This window comes from Psammomys obesus, unplaced genomic scaffold (assembly GCF_907164565.1).
Source record: "Psammomys obesus unplaced genomic scaffold, mPsaObe1.curated_primary_1811, whole genome shotgun sequence".
Lineage (NCBI taxonomy): Eukaryota > Metazoa > Chordata > Mammalia > Rodentia > Muridae > Psammomys > Psammomys obesus.
The window spans coordinates 10,777,988-10,797,369 of NW_026596256.1; positions in this window are offsets into that span (position 1 = coordinate 10,777,988).

Sequence of the window (19,382 nt, forward strand, 5' to 3'; positions counted from 1 at the left end):
TATGGCACATTTACACAATGGAATACTACTCAGCTATTAACACAAGGAAATCATGAAATTTACAGGTAAATGGATGGAACTAGAAAAGATCATCCTGTGTGAGGTAACCCAGAACCAGAAAGACACACATGGTATATACTCACTTAAAAGAAAATATTTCCCATATAATATAGGGTATTATAACCATACTAAACTCCACAGACCTAAAGAAGCTAAACAACAAGGAGGATACTAGGAAGATGCTAAAATTTCATTCATAATGACAAACAGGATAAACACCAGAAGTGGTGGAAGAGAGGGAAGAGGATGGAAGCCTATCATAGAGGTCCTCTGAAAGGCTCCACCCAACAGGGGATTGAAGCAGATGCTGAGACTCACAGCCAAACTTTGGGCAGAATGAAGGGAATATTATGGAAGAAGCAGGTGATAGAAGGACACAGATGAGACAGGAGTTCCACAAGGAGACCAACAAAGCTAAAAAGTCTGAGCCCAGTGGGCCCTGCAGAGACTGATGCAGCAACCAAAGACCATGCATGATTAGGACTTAGACACACTGCTCAGATGTAGCCCATAGGCAACTCAATCTTCATGTGGGTTTCCAAGTAAGGGGAGCAAGAGCTGCCTCTGTCATAAACACCCTGCTCTTAGATGACTTCTCCCTGGTGATTCAGCCTTGTCAGGTCACAGAGGAAGAGGATCCAGGCAGTTCTGATGAAACTTAATAAGCTAGGGTCAGATGGCAGGGGAGGAGAACTCCCCCTTTTCAGTGGACTATGGAAAGGGAATGTGGGGGGAAGGGAGGGTGAGTAGGACCAGGAGAAGATAAGAGACGGGTTATATATAAATATAAATATAAATATAAATGAATATAAAATGAATAAGTTGTAAAACAACAACACCAAAAAATACCCTAAAAATTAAAAAGAGAAAATAAATCTAATGGTTATAATTAATTTAACAATGACAACAAAATTAATTTAACAAATATTGTTAAGAGTCTGCTTGGCCCTACTTGATGAATAAGATCCACATATTTTTGGTCTATGGCTCATCTTAACATTTCCCTAAAAAATAAAGATGGAAATGAAAGGAAAGAATCCCCTAGAAAATTGCTATGACTCACCTAAGCTCCTTGAATTATACACAACTCTTGAAATCTAGGAGATGAAAGGCCTTTGGTGGGAAAGGGTTGGCTTTGCTCTAATAAGCTGACTTCTGCTTTATAGTGACAGCAAACCACATATGAATGCATATTTATTTAGAAAACAAGCATTAAAAATCAGATTCAAAAACAGCTCCTGGAACTTGCTGTACTTACTTTAGGTGTTCTACATGGAAGTTTACTGAAGATGGGCAAGGCAATAAGCCACAGGAAGGGTCCTCTGTTTCATCCTCCCCTATGAACAGCTAATAAACCCATAATCAGCAATGAGACACAGAACTGTTGACAAATCCAGATTGAAGCCCCCTTATGCTCTACTGGCTTCTTGCCTTCCTGGATTTATATCAAGATGGAAAGTTTCTAAAATGCCTTAGCTAGGCATGAATACATTTACAGTCACCAATGATGGCCCATTTTGAACATTCATCATGCCTATAAATAAATCATGAATTTCCCCAGATAAAAACCACTTTTGACATTTACTATGCTAATTAGCCAAGTCTCAGGTGTGAGATGCAGATAGCTGAAATACTTGTACTAGTTACCTTCCAGAAAGTGGCATTTTCTGATTGCTTGAGGTTCATCTCTTCAATTCCCATAAAGGGGCATTGCCTGGCCATTGGCAGGAAATTGAAGTACTAGCCCTCTCTCTGATAATGATACTGTTCTTCAGAAACATTTTCAAACTTCATAATCTAAACTTTGTTACTATTAAACATTGTGAGATCCCATTTTCCAACAAAGTTATGCTTCCCTAGGTCCATTTGTAGTTATTGTGTGCGCCCTTCCAGGACTCAATGTTCATTTCACAAATCCATTTCATGTGACCTCATCAGTTTCAATAGGCAAACACTGTTCATGGTAGATATCTTGTTTCCTTTGATGGCTGTTGATTTGAAATACTCAAGACAGAAACAGTTACATGAACAGAGGAGCTTTAATGGAAATAGAATGCCGCTGTGCTTTTCTTTTCTCTTTTAATGCGAGTTGCTAAGCATTAGAATTGTGAAAACTATTTTTGAATGTAAAATCATTTTCATTATCTTGCTCTTATGAATTCATAAGTACACAGAGGTAGAGCCTGAAAGAGTGAGCAGGATTTGACACTGAGTCAAGAGAAATAACCATTATGGCCAATCTTCTAAATAAATATATTCCCTGCTGACATTCCAGAAAAGCCCAAGAGAGGCAGCCAGGAGCTCCAGAAGCATGATTGTCTTTGAAGCTTGCAGTTTTAGGGGAAGTCAACTAACATTTGTTGAGTCATTATGTGTCAGGCACTTTGCCAAATAACTTATATTCACTATTATACTAAATATATTCAAAATAATCCCATTAGAAAAGCTTAGCCTGTTAGGCCTTCTGAATAAGGATTGAGCATCTTCCCTGGGTTCCCTCTGGTTTTTTAGCTTCTTTAGGACTATAGATTTTAGTATGTTTATCCCATATTATATGTCTAATATCCACTTATAAGTGAATATATACCATGTGTGTCCTGCTGTTTCTGGATTACCTCATTTAGGATGATATTCTCTAGTTCCATCCATTTGCCTGCAAATTTCATGATTTCCTTGTTTTTAATTGCTGAGAAGTATTCCATTGTGTAAATGGACCACAATTTCTATATCCATTCATCTGTTGAGGGACATCTTGGTTGTTTCCAGATTTTGGCTATTGCAAATAAAGCTGCTACAAACATAGTTGTGCAAATGCCCTTGTTGTATAGTTGAGCATATTTTGGATATATGCCTAGGAGTGGTATAACTGGATCTTGAGGAGGCATTATTCCTAGTTGTCTGAGAAGGCACCAGATTGATTTCCAAAGTGGTTGTACAAGTTTACATTCCCACCAGCAGTGGAGCAGGGTTCCCTTTCTCCGCATCCTCTCCAGCATCCTCTTGTCTCTTGAGTTTTTGATCTTAGCCATTCTGATGGGTATAAGATGAAATCTCAGGGTCGTTTTTTATTTGCATTACCTGATGACTAAGGAAGATCACCAGAAGTGGGAGAAGACAGGGAACAGGACAGGAGCCCACCACAGAGGGCCTTTAAAAAGACTCTATTCATCAGAGTATCCAAGCAGATGCTGAGACTCATAGCCAAACTTTTGACAGTGCAGGGAATCTTATGGAAGAAGGGGGAGATAGAAAGACCTGGAGAGGACAGGAGCCCAACAAGGAGACCAACAGAGCCAAAAATATCTGGTCCCAGAGGACCCTGCAGAGACTGATAGCCCAACCAAGGACCATGCATGGACAGGACCTAGACCTGCTGCTCAGAGGAAGCCCTTAGGCTGTTCACTCTTCAACTGGGTACCCTAGTAAGGGGAACAGGGGCTGTCTCTGACATGAACTCAGTGGCTGGCTTTTGGTCACCTCACTGGAGGTAGCGCCTTGTCAGGCCACAGAGGAAGATGATGCAGCCAGCCCTGATGAGACCTTATAGGCTATGGTCAGATAAAAGAGGAGGAGGTTCTCCCCTATCTGTGGACTAGGAGAGAGGCATAGGGGGAGAAGAAGGAGAGAGAGTGGGACTGGGAGGAGATGAGGGAGGGGGCTACAGCTGGGATATAAAGTGAATAAATTGTAATAAATAATAAATAAATGAAAGTTTGGAAAAATAAAAGCTTAGCCTGGTGATGCTCTGGAGGTATTGTCAAATTGTGTGTATGTGTGTGTGTGTGTGTGCTTGTGTGTGTGTGTGTGTGTTGTGTGTGTCTAGCTAAAAGAGAAATACTTTTCATAATTTCACATCATTCCTTTAAATATATTAGCCTTAATACCCAAAGTTTCTCACAAATTAGGTTGGTGCTCTACAGTGAGCTATATTCACCCCAGCCAAACATCTATAAAACATCTGATATAAATGTGTGGGTTTTCTACAACAAATCATCTGTTAATTATCTGAGAAAGCAAACTTCGTGCTGTATGTAGTTTGACCTTGGGATTCACAAATCAACCTTTCATTTTAACAATTGCAAGTTGTGAATCCCTGGGTTCTTTACACTGCTGCAGACTTGGCTATACACCAAGGCTCCTTAGGTCCACTTCTCAGGCTGAGCAACTTGCTGTTGCCACACACAAGACAAAAGGAAAGGCTTCACTTACTGCTGTCAGTTTTCCATGCTGACCCAAGTTGAACAGAGCAAAAGGAAGATTTGCGTAGGTATTCGGAACAGACTTGTCTCCTGTTTGGGGAAACAGGAACACTGCTACCTTCCCTAAATACTTTGCTCTCCTGCTCAGCCTCCCATGTCTTAACCAACCAGGGAGTTCTCTAACTAATTTAAGTTCTCTAATTTAAGGTTTATAAGGCAGTCCCCTTGCAGTGCCATGAATTAAATCATAAACCTTTGGTCATTGCCTCTTTCTTACCTTTGTCTCAGTTTGTCAGCTATGACCAGAATGAAGGGCATATGGTGAGTTTCAACCCTTTAATCTCATGCGTGCTTCTTCTACATGCAAGTCCTCATCCTTCAAGACTCATTGGAATAAGCTCTGTTGTAGTTGAAAGGGATAAGTTATGAATTATAGACCATGTCCCTCCTGACATAGCATCTGGGGGGGGGGGTGCTTCAAATCTTCTATGCCAGGAACTGAAGTCAGAAAGTAAACATATAAACATATATTTATTACATCACCCTGGTATATAGACACCATAAAAAAATGTAGTATCTGTTTTCTTATTGTTAATAAATCAGGGTTTCAAAATGTAAATTCATTATAAGGTAAACTGACCCTCAATTATGTTGACCATCATACTGAAGCTATAACAGCCTCTCTGAACTTCAGAATATGCTTATATTTGGACATAGAACATTTAAAGAGATGATGGTAAAATTAGTCTATTAGAGCACTCTCTGATCACATCTCACTGAATTTTTATAGAGGAAATGTAGCCCCAGAGAGCCACCAGTAATGTACACACATAAAGGAAAGACTTACTGGGAACACAAGAAGACCAGGTGTCTTTCTTAGTTACTTTTCCCTTGCTTGAAAGAGACACCATGATCAAGACAACAGATAGAAGAAAGCATTTAATTGAAGGTTGAAAGCATTTAATCAGAGGGTTGATCCATGACCATCACGACAAGGAGAATGGTGGCAGGTCACCGTGTTTGGCACTGACAGCTTACATCTTATCTACAAGTTGGAAGTCCAAACCTAGCATCACACCTTCTCTAGCAAGGCCACCCCTCCTCCAACAAGGCCACACCTCCTAATCCTTCCAAAACAGTCCATCAACTGGGAACTAAGCATGCAAATATATTAAGCCTATATGTCTCATTCAAACATTAGAGCACTGCAAGCCCAGGAGAAAAGCTTCAGAGAAACCAGACTTGTGGATGCCTGCATCCAGCATTGCAGTCTCCAGAACTATAAGGAAAAAATGAAGCTTTGGAGTTTAATACCTTGTCTGGTATTGTTATGACAGTACTGACAAAACTAAAAGAAATTATAAGAACAGTTATCCACATAGTGGTACTGACATTAATTAAACAACCTTAAACTATTCCATTATCAAGGAACTCTAATATATAAGTTAATGAAAACAAATCTTCAGCCCCCCCTCCAAGAACCCTTCTAAGTGACAAAATAACAAATGGGGTGCCTTTTACAGATCATAAATAAAGTATGTGTGGAACAGAGACAAATGAAAGTTGGCAGAGGATGAATTTATTTGTCAATTGTTCCTTCAGTGCCCAGCATAGGTAACACAAATTTAGTGTTTTTTCTACCCTTAAAGGACTCAAAGACAAACCATACATCATGTATTTCATAAAAATATTCATAGATGCCCAGAGTGGGAATGAGTTATGAGTTTTCTCATTTCCCAGAGGGCTGAGGAAGTATAAACTGAAGAGTCTTCAAAAGCTGTTCTAGAAAGACACTGATCCCGTGAACCACTTCCTCCATCTAGAGATTTCTGAAAATGACTTAGCAAGCCAACACTTGTTAAAAGCTAGAGGATCTTTGCATGTCATGGGTGCCTCTACTCTCTCAAGTTCCAATTTTCTTTGAAAGTACATTCATTTTGCTCAGAATTTACTCTGACCTCCTTGTCTGAGCCCTACCATGTCCATTCCAGACAGCTTTGGCCTTCTTTCTCTTTCCTCTGTAATCCATAATTTTATTTTTATTTTTAATTTTTTAAAATAAAAAACAAAACACTAAAGTGATAACTTTTATTTATAAAACAGATTGTATCATTTGTGTGTTTAAAACACTTTATAGAGAGCCTATTTTGAATAAAGAATACCCGTTTCTTCCCCCATTGCTGGCAGGGTCTCTGTGACTAGCTCTCCACCACCATCTGTAATAACCATTTTCAGGACTGCTTTATACATAGGCAAAGAAGGCTTCTCCCCATTTTAGGCTGCTTTGCATCAGACAAGATCTTTCTGCAATACTATTATCCTTGATATGTATATACCTGCCTCTTGCAATTGCATTTCAGCTTCAACATAATCTCCTTGAAGACACCTCTTCTGAATACGCATACACTATCTAGTTTATCTGCCAGGCATTTTGTTTTCAGTCTGGTTCTTCTGTTTAGCTGCTGTTTCCTATGGGTTTCTTCTCTTCCCACACCCAGACCCTCACAGAATGAAATCTCTCTGGGAGTCATGACTTTCCTGCCTTTTCCCCTGCTGTATCCCAGCATTCAAGGTGTGTGCCCGGGAATGAGCTTGCCAAACTGGTTTGACTTGACATTTTTAGAGGTAGGCAGGTGAGGTCATGGTTAACACCATCACTACAGTCCACAAACTGATACAGAAACAAGGTGGATTTTTTTTTTTTTTTCTGTTTTTGTTTCAGAGCTGGAGATCAAATTCAGGACTTTACGCAGGTGAGGTTAACATTCTACCACTAAGTTATACAACCTAGTCCCTCAAAAACGCACATTTTAAACTGTTCTTCATGGGATATGCACTCTGAAATTATTGGTCACACAGTTCATCAGGTTTAAGAGACGAGCTTCTTGAAAGTGGTAGCTTGAAGAGCATAAAATTAACACCTAATCAAATGGAACCAACAGTTTTTACTCATAAAACAACTGCACACTCAGGTACTAAGGGCTTAACTTCTTTGAAATGAACAAGCTTTGCCACTGAAAGTAAACATTGGAGCCATTTAAGTGCTAGATCCTTTAATACAAATGAATGCTTAGGTGAAGAGACCCAAACTCAGTCTTAAGAAGAGAAGCCTGGAGTTCCCCAGGCACTGGTGACAATCATGGGGAAGTAAGCCTCACTTGGTTCATAAAATCTTCCAACCTGGTAGTTTTCTATGTTGATATCAACTAGACAAAAATCTAAACATTTTGGAAACTATTCACACTTCAGGGATTTAATAGACTTGTCATAAAAGACTAACCCACTCTTTCAATGACACAACTTTGAGTTCACTATTGTCATAAATTCATTCTGATGAGTGAGGTCATTTAAAACAAATTTTCAAAATTCATATTAATCGGGTAGCTGTCCCTTATAATCTTAGAGGTTAAAAATGGCAATAAGCATAAATGACAATATTCCACAAATGTTATTTTCTAGACTCACATGTTTATTTAAAAATTTTGTAATTTTCTACGATTTTTTTGTCTTTTCTTTTAGACTGCATCATAACTAAACTGTGCAGCTATCAAAGATCCTACAGCAAATGTGACACTAACCATACAATAGTCCTTTTTCATTAATTAAGCAATTAATTTGTTTTACATCTGATCATAGTTCCAGTCCTTCCTCTCCTCCTACTCCCTCCCTCCCAGCTCCTCCCTGTCTACCCCCTCACTTTCCCCTCAGAGAAGGGGAGGCCTCCCATGGATAGCAATCCACTTAAGGCATATCAAGTTGCAGTAAGACTAGGAACATCTTCAACTGAGGCTCCATAAGGCAACCCAGTTAGGGAAAAGGGATCCAAAGGCAGGCAACAGAGTCAGACACAGCTCCTCCTCCAGTTGTTAGAGGACACACATTTAGACCAATCTCTCACATATGGGTAGAGGCCCTAGGTCCATCTCACTCATGCTCTTTGGTTTGTTGTTCAGTCTCTACGAGCCCCAGTGGGCTCAGGTTAGTTCATTCTGGAGGTTTACTTGTGGTGTCCTTGGCCTCTCTGGCTCCTTCAATCCCCCCTCCCATTCTTCCACAAGACTCCCTGAGCTCTTGTCTAAAGTTTGGCTGTTGAGTCTCTCCATCTGTTTCCATCAGCTGCTGGATGATGCCTTTCAGAGGACAGTTATGCTAGGCTCCTGTTTTCAACCATAGCAGAGTATTGTTAACAGTGTCAGGGGTTGCCTCTCTCCCATGAGTTGGGCCAGTCATTGGTTAGCTATTCCCTCAATTTCTGGTCCATTTTTATCCCTGCATTTCTCGTAGGCAAGACAAATTTTGTGCTGAAGGTTTTGTGAAGATTTTGTGCTCTGATTCCTTTATTGAGAGGCTTGCCCTGGTTACAGGAGGTAACCATTTCAGGTTCTGGATCCCCTATTGCTAGTGTCACCTCATAGATTTGTGAGTGCTTCTCATGTCCTAGGTTTCTGGCTCAACCTAAAGATGTTCCCCCACAAATTTCCTTTCTCTCTCCCAGTTCTCTCTCCTTCAATCCTCCCCACAACTGATCCCTCAAGTACTCCTCTCCACCCCATCTTCTACCCAGTTCCCTCCCTCCATCTACTTCTGAGGTCTATTCCATTTCCCCTTCTTAGTGAGGTTCAAGCATCTTCCCGTGGGCCCTCCTTGTTACTGAGCTTCTTTGGGTCTATGGACCTTAGCACGGTTATTCTATACTTTTGGCTAATATCCACTTATAAGGGAGTACATAACATGAGTGTATTTCTGGGCCTGGGTTACCTTACTAAGGATGATATTTTCTAGTTTCATAGGTTTGCCTACAAATTTCATAATGTCTTTGTTTTTAATAGCTAAGTAGTATTCCATTATGTAAATAAACCACATTTTCTTCATTCATTCTTCCACTGAGGGACAGCTAGGCTGTTTCCAGTTCTTGGCCATTATGCATAAAGTTGCTATGAATATAGTTGAGCAAGTGTCCTTGTGGTATGGTGGAGCATCTTTGGGGTATATGCCCAAGAATGGTATAGGTGGGTCTTGGGGTAGTTATTACCAGTTTTAAGAGAAAACACCAGATTGATTTCCAAAGCGATTGTACAAGTTTGCACTCCCACCAGCACTTGCTCTACATCCTTGCCAGGACCTGCAAGAAACTCACTTGAGTTTCTTATTTTAGCCATTCTGATGGGTGTAAGATGAAATCTCAGGGTTGTTTCTATTTTATTTCCCTAATGACTAAGAACATTATGGATTTCATTGAGTGCTTCTTGGCCATCCAAAATTCCTCTGTTGAAAATTCTCTGTTTATCTCTGTACCCCATTTCTTAAATTAGTTCATTTAGTTTGTTGATGTCTATTTTCTTGAGTTCATTATGTATTTTGGATAGTAACGTTGTTAGATATAGGGTTGGTGAAGATCTTTTCCCATTCTGTTGGCTGCCATTTTGTCCTACTGACAGTCCCCTTTGCTTTAAAGCTTTTCAGTTGCATGAGGTCTCATTTATTAAATTTTGATCTTAGTGCCTGAATTGTTAGTGTCCTCTTAAGGAAGTTGTCATCTTAATGGAGTTTTCCTTTGATGGATATGAAGTATCCAATCTTTTTTGATTAATTTTGGTTGAAAGTCTATCTTATTATATATTAGAATGGCTATTCCAGCTTACCTGTTGGGTCTGTTTGCTAGGAAAATAGTTTCTGCCCTTTACTCTGAGGTAATGTCTACCTTTGTTACTGAGGTGTGTTTCTTGTATGCAGCAGAAGGATGCATCCTGTTTTTGCATCCATTCTGTTAAACTGTCTTTTTTATTGGGAAATTTATTTCTTTGATATTGAGAGATATTAATGACCAATGATTGTTTATTCCTTTTACTTTGATGTTTTTGTTGTTGTTGTTATTGGTGGTGGTGGTGGTGATGGTGTGTGTGTGTGTGTGTGTGTGTGTGTGTGTGTGTGTGTGTCAGGCCTGGGGTGCTTCCCTTTTGGGTTTTGCTGATGTAGAGTTATTTATTTTCTATGTTTTCTTGGGTGTAGTTAATGTCCTTGGGTTCAAGTTTTCTTGCTAGTTTCTTCCATAGGGCTTAACTTGTGCATAGATAGATTTATTTTTAAATTTACTTGTGTCATAGAACATCTTGTTTTCACCATCTACGGTGATTAAAAGTTTTGTCGGGTATAGAATCTGGGCTGACATCTGTGGTCTCTAAGGGTCTGCAAGACATCTGCCCAGGCCCTTCTGGCTTTTAGAATCTCTTTTGAGAAGTTGGGTGTAGTTCTGATGAATCTGCCACTGTAAGTTACTTGGCCATTTTCCCTTGCTGCTTTTAATATTCTTTCTTTGTTCTGTACATTGCATTTTGATTATTATGTGATAGGAGGAATTTTGTTTTCTGTCTAGTCTATGTGGTGTTGTGTAAGCTTCTTACATGTTTATAGGCATCTCTTTCTTTAGGTTGGGGAAAGTTTCTTTTATAATTTTGTTTAAAATATTTTCTGGACCTTGGAGCTATGAATCTTTTTCTTCTATTTCCATTATTTTTAGGTTTGGTCTTCTTAGAGTGTTCCAGATTTCTTGGATGTTTTGGGTCAGGAACTCTTTAGATTTAACATTTTCTTTGACCAGTGTATTGATTTCTTAAATTGTATCTTTTATACCTAAGATTCTCTCTTCCATGTCTTGTATTCTGTTGGTGACACTTGTGTCTGTAGTTCCTGTTCTTTTCATTAGGTTTCCCATCTCCATGATTGCCCCACTTTGTGTTTTCTTTATTGCTTCTATTTCCATTTTCAGGTCTTGAACTGTTTTATATATTTCCTTCACTTGTTTGAATTTTCCTGTATTTCTCTAAGGAATTTATTCACTTGCTCTTTAAAAGCCTCTATCATCTTTTGAAGATTGTATTTAATGTCAGTTTCTTGTGCTTTGGCTGTGTTAGAATATCCAGGGCTTGCTGTGGTAGGATATCTGGGCTCTAGTAGTGCTATATTGTCCTGGCTCTTGTTGATTGTGTTCTTATGCTGGTCTTTAGTCATCTGGTTGTTCTTGGTGCTGGCTGGATCCTCCTTGTGCCAGCAGAACTTCTTGTGTATGCAGGCAGAGCCATGGGCTGAACAATGGAGCTCAGGGGACAGAGTGTAGCTGACTTCTGCTGTGCCTCAGGTGGACCTGGCTGGGTGGGGTCTAACCTGGATATGCCCAGTAAGCCTCCTAAAGAAATATATGCAGTCTTAATTTAACATGCCTGTGTGAGTTACCATTAACCAACTTCTTCAATTACCTGAGCTTTTTGACTAAATAATTTTTAAACTTTTTTTGTTGGTTTGTCAAATATTTGCTTTGAATCCACTGTGCACATGACTTTATGCCACCCCTTAATTTACTCATTCACTAATTCACCCATAACCTCTTTAGACTCTTCCTTATTACAATCACATTTCTGGATATAGAGATTGATGAATAAGGTGTGACTGCGTTTAAGCCACAAGAAATGTTAAACAAAATAATTTCTTCTATCCATTGTCTAGTTTTTTATTCCTTTGTTCAATGGAGAATTAGCATGAGATTTTAAAAGCATGATTTGTAGTTATATTTGTGATACTGAAGATTTTTTGGGTTTTAAGCCTGGCTTTTTTTTTTTTTTTTCGTTCACCACCACACAGACATTTAAATATGGAAGTTCTAATATTATTAACTCTGCTATTTATATATTGGTGTGCCAAAATTCATTTTTGTTTTTGAACTAAGAATAGTTCTTTTCTGTGCATGACTACAGGCAATCCAAATTTATAAGAACTGTATTTTCAGAGCTGTTTAAGTCAGATCAGATTTCCCTGTGGGCGCTGCTGCATGCATTTGTTTGGCTCTTGTGCCACTTCCAGAGCCTGCTTAGCCCATAGGAAAGTTAAAATGTCTTAGCAACAGCACAGGTATAAACCCTACATCCTGGAAACGTGAAGCCTTTTGGTGCAGAAAGAGAATGCTGTGGCACCCCTAACCCTGGCTACAGAGCCTGCACTTAGTGCTACTTTGAAATAAAAAATATGTTTTTCAAAGGAAGATTTCTCAAGTTTCAGTTAGTATAGAAGTCATCTGGGGGTTCTGTTAAAGTGCAGATTCTGCTTCATTAGGCTTAAGATGCAGCCTCCAGCTGCAGTTTTAGTAAGCTCCCAGGAAAAGCCATGTGCTGTTCCTCAGACTGCAGTTTGCAGGGGAGATTAACTACTCATACAGTTTCAGTCCCCAGAGACCCCTACTCCCTAAATTTGCCGTAACAACCTGTCTCTCCCCCTTTCATTTTAGCTTCCCATGCTCCAACTAATCATAAAGCCCATAGCTCTCCCCACTAAAGTTGTTTCCAGCTAGTTTAGGGGGAAAAAAGTGGTAACCTATTATTTCTCCTTCATGTGAATAATCTCACACTACCACTAAAAATTCTGTATTAATTTTTTTTAATAGTTCTAAGGATCAAAACCAAGTCTTCCTGCGTGCTTGGCTAGCACTCTACTGCTAGGGCTTTTTGGTGTGAAAAGGGCGTGCCTTAGTTAAATGGACTCTCCAGGGAAATATGGAATGTTGTAAAAAAGTAAAGCCCAGCTCTGGCAGTATGTGCCTGTGGTCCTAGCAACTGGGAAGCTGAGGCAAGATCACTAGAGCTCAGGAATTCCAGGGAACCTGAGCAACACAGTGACAATGTACACGGAGTTCCTAGCCAGGGATGCTTTTGAGACAGTGTCTGCCACACTGTTGGAGGTGCATCCCAGGCCTCAAGGAGCATCTTTCCAGTGATCCCCTATCCCCACTCCTGGACAAACAACATCTTTGGCATTGACAGAATTTGACTATTTTCTCTTGGCTAAATTGTGCCCTGAAACAACTTGTGTTTATCAGGAAACTGCTTTGCACAGACACTGTGATAAGTTGATAGAGGCACAGAAACAAGCCTGAGCTCATGGCTGGAGTTCATGGCTTGATATGGATGTGTTTTTGCCAAATTCTTTCCTGGGAGTAAACTATATTTCACATGTGCTTTCACTTAATATATTTCAGAAAGCTGGCTGGGAGCTAGGGAAATTGCTTTTGGGGGAGCTTTTGTTTTGAACTCTGCATTAGTATTCCAGCTGAAAGCCTGGGGTCATCACTCTCACTTTTACCTGATCACTTCTGTCCCTCCACTTACCCATTCTGAGTTCCGTGAACCTTACCCAACAACACACCTCCTGCTTAATTATGAGATTTTCTGTGTGCTAAAATAGAGCTGTTATATGATATAAACTTATTACACCACATGAAAAAAACTGCTGGGTTAATGTGGTCAACAGATCTGAATTATAATATTTGACTGGTTTGATTTATATAGTGTAACAATAAGAATGAAGAAAGCAGCTACCACAGACCTCGCTACTGTTACAGTTGTAGACCCTATACCTGCTGGAAAAATGCATGAAGACCACACCCAGGACAGGGTCCTGGAAGCCTGTTTTCTTCTCACTAATTGCTTCTAAGCTACGGAGCTGATGGGTTTGTTTTTTCCTGCTCTTCTGCCATTGCCATTTGGCCTGCCACCAGAGGCCCAAAGCGACAGTTCTATCCATCTTTAACTCCAAAAAGTGCAAGAGAAAATCAACTTCCTCTCTTTGTAAATTAATTCATCTGATGGATTTAGCTAGTGTGCTGGACTTCAGAAGAGCACAGACAGCAAGCAGAAGAGAAATAGGTGAAAAGATAGATAAAGAGATTTCTTTGAAGGAGTTGGCTCCCATGATGACAGCAGCTGTCAAGTATCACAGCTGCAGGTGGGCCAGTCGTGTAAACACCAGGGAACACCCGAGGTTGTAGCTAAAGCCTGGAGGTTACGTCTTGGTAGAACTCCTTCCTCGTAAGGAGGTCAGTTCTTTTCGACTTCCAACTGGTTGCATGTGATCCAGTCACATAAGAAAAGGCAATTTTTCTTACTCTTAACATTTAAGCTTAGTCGTCAAAATGTTCATCTCATCAAAACTGTCCTCACAGAAGTATCAAAAGTAATGTCTATCTACTTATCTCATGACAAGCTAGACAAGTTAACATGCAAATTAACTACCGGCATGAAAACAGGTGTCCACAAAGATCACATTGTATTTTAAAATAATATGGAACAGTTCCTCATGCATAAGAATTATCTTTTTTTTGCAAATAGACTTTATTTATTGATTAAAAAAAACTACATGAACTAAGAACAGTTATGAAACAATCAGGAAAGCCATATATAAAATTTACATTCAAAATGTTTAGCTCACACCCTTAGGCAGAAGGAGGGACAGAAGGACCACAGTGGGGAGGCAACACTAAAAATAAGCAGTGTATAAATAATGAGCACAAAAAATTCAAGATGGACACCAAAGTGCAGAATAGTGCGTGATAGCGTGCTCTCTTAAACTATGACCCTCCTATTTTTTTTTTTTAATATTTATTTTATGTGTATGGGTGTTCTTCTAGATATGTATCTGTGTGCCACATGTGTGCTTGGACCAGAGGATGATGTAAGATCCCCTGGAAATGGAGTTTAAGACAGTTGAGAGCTGTCATATGGGTGTTGGGAATTAAACCCAGGTCCCCTAGAAAATCAGCCAGTGTTCTCAATTACTGATCCATCTTTCTAGACTAGCCTGCCTATTCTAGTCCAACTTCTTAATAAATATTGATTATTTCTAGAGTGCAAGTGTGGCTGCTGGGCCTCTATAGTTTATTCACCAACAGCTCCTCTGCCATTGACAGAGACTGGATAAGTCAGCAGCAGCTCAAACCAGGCTCCTCAGAAGGTGATCCGCAAGGATGCTGTGAGAGCTGATCCCTGAACCACTGCAAAATAAAAATTACACAAAAGTCCAGTAAATAAGTTAAATTAGTTTATACTAACATTACATATAAAATGTAACTTTTAAGTGTAATTCAGTGAACATCATTCATTATGTGGTATCAAATGTTTGTGTGTCTGTGAACTGTCTAGGCACCTATGGTTGCCTTTGGCAGCACACAAAAATTGGGTCTTTCTAGTTCACGTCTTCCAGTGACAGAAGCATGGTTCTCTTTGTCTGTCCTAAACTGTCTGAAAAGAAATCGACAAAAATTCAAGAATGGTGGACTAAGGGCTGGAGCTGTAAATCATGGGTGTAGAGCTTGATTCCCCCACAGATTAGCCTGGGGCTCATGTGTTAGAGCAGAGAAGTGTTTTAAGGGGGACATCTTAGAACCTTCAGGAGTAAAGTGAAGTGGAAGTTTCTGGTTTCTTTGGAAATTCAGTTGTGTCAGGTGAATATGTTTTTTGTTTTGGTCCCAAGTGTGGCATGTTGGAACATCCCCTCCCACCCCCCAAAGAAAAGCAGCTCCCATGAAAAGGCAGGTATTATTTGTCAGCTGACAATCATCTCCTGTGAGGAGTGTGGTTTTGAGAGCTGGAAAACATCCTTGTGTGGGCTCTGAGAAGGGATAAATAGAAGCCTACTGACTGTGAGACAACACTTTTGCATTGGTATACTTTGCAGCTGTTTGGGTCCTTCTCTGGTCGCTGCAGAATCACTCCAGAGCACTGCTCTTGCTGCGTTGGTGGGGTTTTGCCACTCAGGCAACTCGTGCCATTTGGGCCGTCTAGCAGCTTCTATTAAAACATTCCGATTCTGCTGAGAAGTGTGCTGCTGGGCTGTTTCACTAAACTGCTGATATCCTCACGACTGAGTTTGGAAATCCCCAAAAGAACCCATTGACCCTTATCAGCAGGAAGTAGCTCAAAGAGATCTACAGCCCCTTTCCCTACTAATCTCCTACCTAAGGTGTGTGTGTGGGGGGGGGGGGGGGGGGGGGGGGGTAGTGAGGAGGTAAATAAAGTAGAGATTTGAAAAATCTAAGCCGACAGTAGAGCTAATTGTACAAGCCTTGAATGCCAAGGTCTGGTCCTTTGCAGCGATGAGGAACATAGTAACCAACCTTGGTGTTTTCAACTCACAGAACAGATCAAACTATAGCGGTCGGTCCACTGAGGCTTTTTTTGAGTAGTCTTCTTTGTGTCAGGGTTTCTGTGGCGAGCAAACTCAGTGAAGAGAAAGCTGAGCCAATCCCAGCCAACCTTTTGGTAACGGCCTCTGTGCTAACATTGATGCCGACCAGCCAGGAGGCAGTACCAGCTTCCCTAGGTGCTTTGGCTATGTACTCAGGGAGCTTGTATACGGACTCTCTTGCTTCTTGTAGAGAAAGGAAGCAGCTGAAGATGCAGTTTATGCTAGAGGGTACGCTGTAGTTTGGGTGTAGTCTTAGTGTCCTCAGAGGTCAGAAACTTGGTTCTCGATTTAATGATGGAACTTTTAAAAGGTGGAAAGGCCTACTGAGAGCCAGTTGGCAGAGATTAGGGTAGTTGTGTGGCCTTGGTTAATTGCTGCAAAACTAAGATGCTTTGGGTTCTTTATTTTAAAGTATAGGACCTTGTGACGCCTCTGGCAGGAAGGAACAATTCCCTTTACCATGGTGCGTGTCTTTGTGGGCGTGCGTGTGTGCGTGCGTGCGTGTGGGGGCGGGCAGGTCTTGGTATGGCATGGAAAGAATGTGGTCATTGCCGAGACTGCTGTTGGCATTGCTAAGAGCTTCTTCCCCGGAGCTGGTTCTCTGTGCCTGAGGTGCCTCTGAAGCTGGCTGCAGTTCATGTGTTCAAAACAAAGCAACTTCCTTCTAGTTCTTGAAATCCAGAGGTCACTGCCAAAGCAACCACAGCATGGGCTGCGTAGGAAAATGGGAGCGCTTGGCAGTGAATTCCGGAGGAATTGGTCAGTGTGGCTTCCAGGCTTGGTAGTTCCTCTGTGCCCTTCCAGGCTCTTACACCAAGGAAACCACTTTCTTCTGGATCCCTTGTCCACTGTGAGTGTGTCAGCCATGGGGAAACTGACAACAGAGAAAAAAATCCAAAGAGTGGATAATGCAGCAAATAAAAGTCCTCATTTGTTTTATGAGGTACCAACTACCAGAAAACCTTGATTACTTTCCCAAATCACTCACAGATGGTACAAACCTGTGCTGATACACATAGAATCCCGTGCAGCCTACAGGCTTCGAGGATAATGGGTGGAACCACTCTTCGGATGTCTGATACTCACATTCATGTCAGAATGTGAACAGTGAGGGAATATTCACACGTCTGCGCCCAGCTAGGCTGCTTGCTTGCTTATGAGAAGGCAGGCTGGATCTCACTCAGCATTATTGGTGAGAAAGTGGCATTAGTACAGTGCCTGGCACACAAACTCTTTCTCTGTGGGAGCAACAGAAAGAAGCCTGGGAAAAGTCTGTGCGGAATTATTGTAGAGTGCCCATTCAGACTGGAGACAAACTGCTTGCCACACCAGTCCCTTCTGAGTCTGTTCCCACTGAATAAAGTGTGAGAACTTCAAATACGAGTGTCATTGTGCCTTCCTTAAAGCCCTCATCAGAAGGAACAGTAATTAATCAAATCTCAAAAGCAAAGAGGTAGAAGTTTTAACTGACTTTATGCTGGTAGCACATGCCTTCAAAGCATCTTTACTCCCTCAACTCTTCTTCCTCAAACAGACATCAGGTGTATTACATAAAAGCAGCCTGTATTAAAATGAGTGTGTTTTTATCTTCTGATAGATTTAAGTATTCTAATTTTTGCATAAATAAAGAAATAAAAAATAATTTGTGATGCCAGGGATTGAATCCAGGACACACTAGGCAAGCACTCCACTAATTAGCTATGTCCTGAGCCCCAAAATATTTTTCATCCAGAATTTTGCCTGTCAGAAAGTACTTTTGTGCAACAATACTCGTTTCCTTCCATAATATTAGCTATAATTCCAAAGTCAATTATAACTTTCATTTTATAAGCGAAGCCTTTGTTCAAGAAAGCTATGAAGGAGACTATCATGTTAAATTTAAAGTAAGGCCATATATATATAACAGAATTTATCACATTCACTTTCAACAATAACACTTGTAAATTTAAAGTATGTATTTATGTACACATATATGAGAGTTTTGTCATTCAATGATAAGAATATAGTAGGTTTTTGCTTGGTATTGTTCAGAGAATTAGTTTTATTTTGATTATTTGAATCATTTTCTATTAATTATATTACTTTTAATTTACAAATTGCACTACTGTTGATATCTTAAGCTCAAAATTTTTAAATATATGATGTAAACATGGCAACTAATTTTTAAAATCTAATGCCTCACAGTTTTATATCTTAGCTGTTTCTTTTAAAGACAGAGAATTAACTTTATAAGAGAAAGCCAGAGAAGTGAATTTCTGATTAAATATTTAATTTTTCAAGACTTGTTATGCTCTGCTATGCTGAGATGATGGGTCCACAGTTTCATTTATTAGTTAAAAGCAGAAAATTAATTACATATAATTATAACTGCTTCAAGATAGAACCTTCATAGTATTCAGAGTACTGCTATGTAGCTAATTTTGCCAATGACATTCCAAGAAAGGTTTTGTGCTAATGCTTCTGATGATATTAACCTACTTCGACAAATTTGCCAACCAAAGTATCCAGATACTTAACTTAAAATAAATACTTCTATTGCTTTTTATTTTTGTTTTGTTATTGGTTGAAAAATATATGTGAGCTAGCTGGTTTCATGTCAACTTGTCATAAGCTAGACTCACTTGAGAAGAGGAAATCTAAATTGAGAAATTGCCTCCATAAGATTAGGCTGTAGTTCAACCTGTAGGAGATTTTCATAATTAGTATTTTTATGGCAGATTTTCCAGCCCATTGTGGGTGGTACCACTCCAGACATAGTGGTCCTTGGTTTTATAAGAAAGCGAGCTGAATAAGCCATGAGAAACAAGCCAGTAAGTAGCACTCTTCTATGACCTCTGCACCAATTCCTGCCTCCAGGATCTCATCATATTTGATTTCTTACCTTAACTGCCTTTGATAATTCTGGTGACTGTTCTTGTTTGTCGACTTGGCTACATCTGGAATGAACTACAATCCAGAAATGGAGGGCACACGGTGAGAGATTAGTTTTGCTTGGTTTGAAGTGGGTGAATCTGCTTCTAGTCTGGACTTTTGAAATAGGAATGACCTTGATAACATACACAAAATTTCTCTTGCCTTTCTCCATTCCTTTCCCGAAGAGACCTACAGCCTTTTACA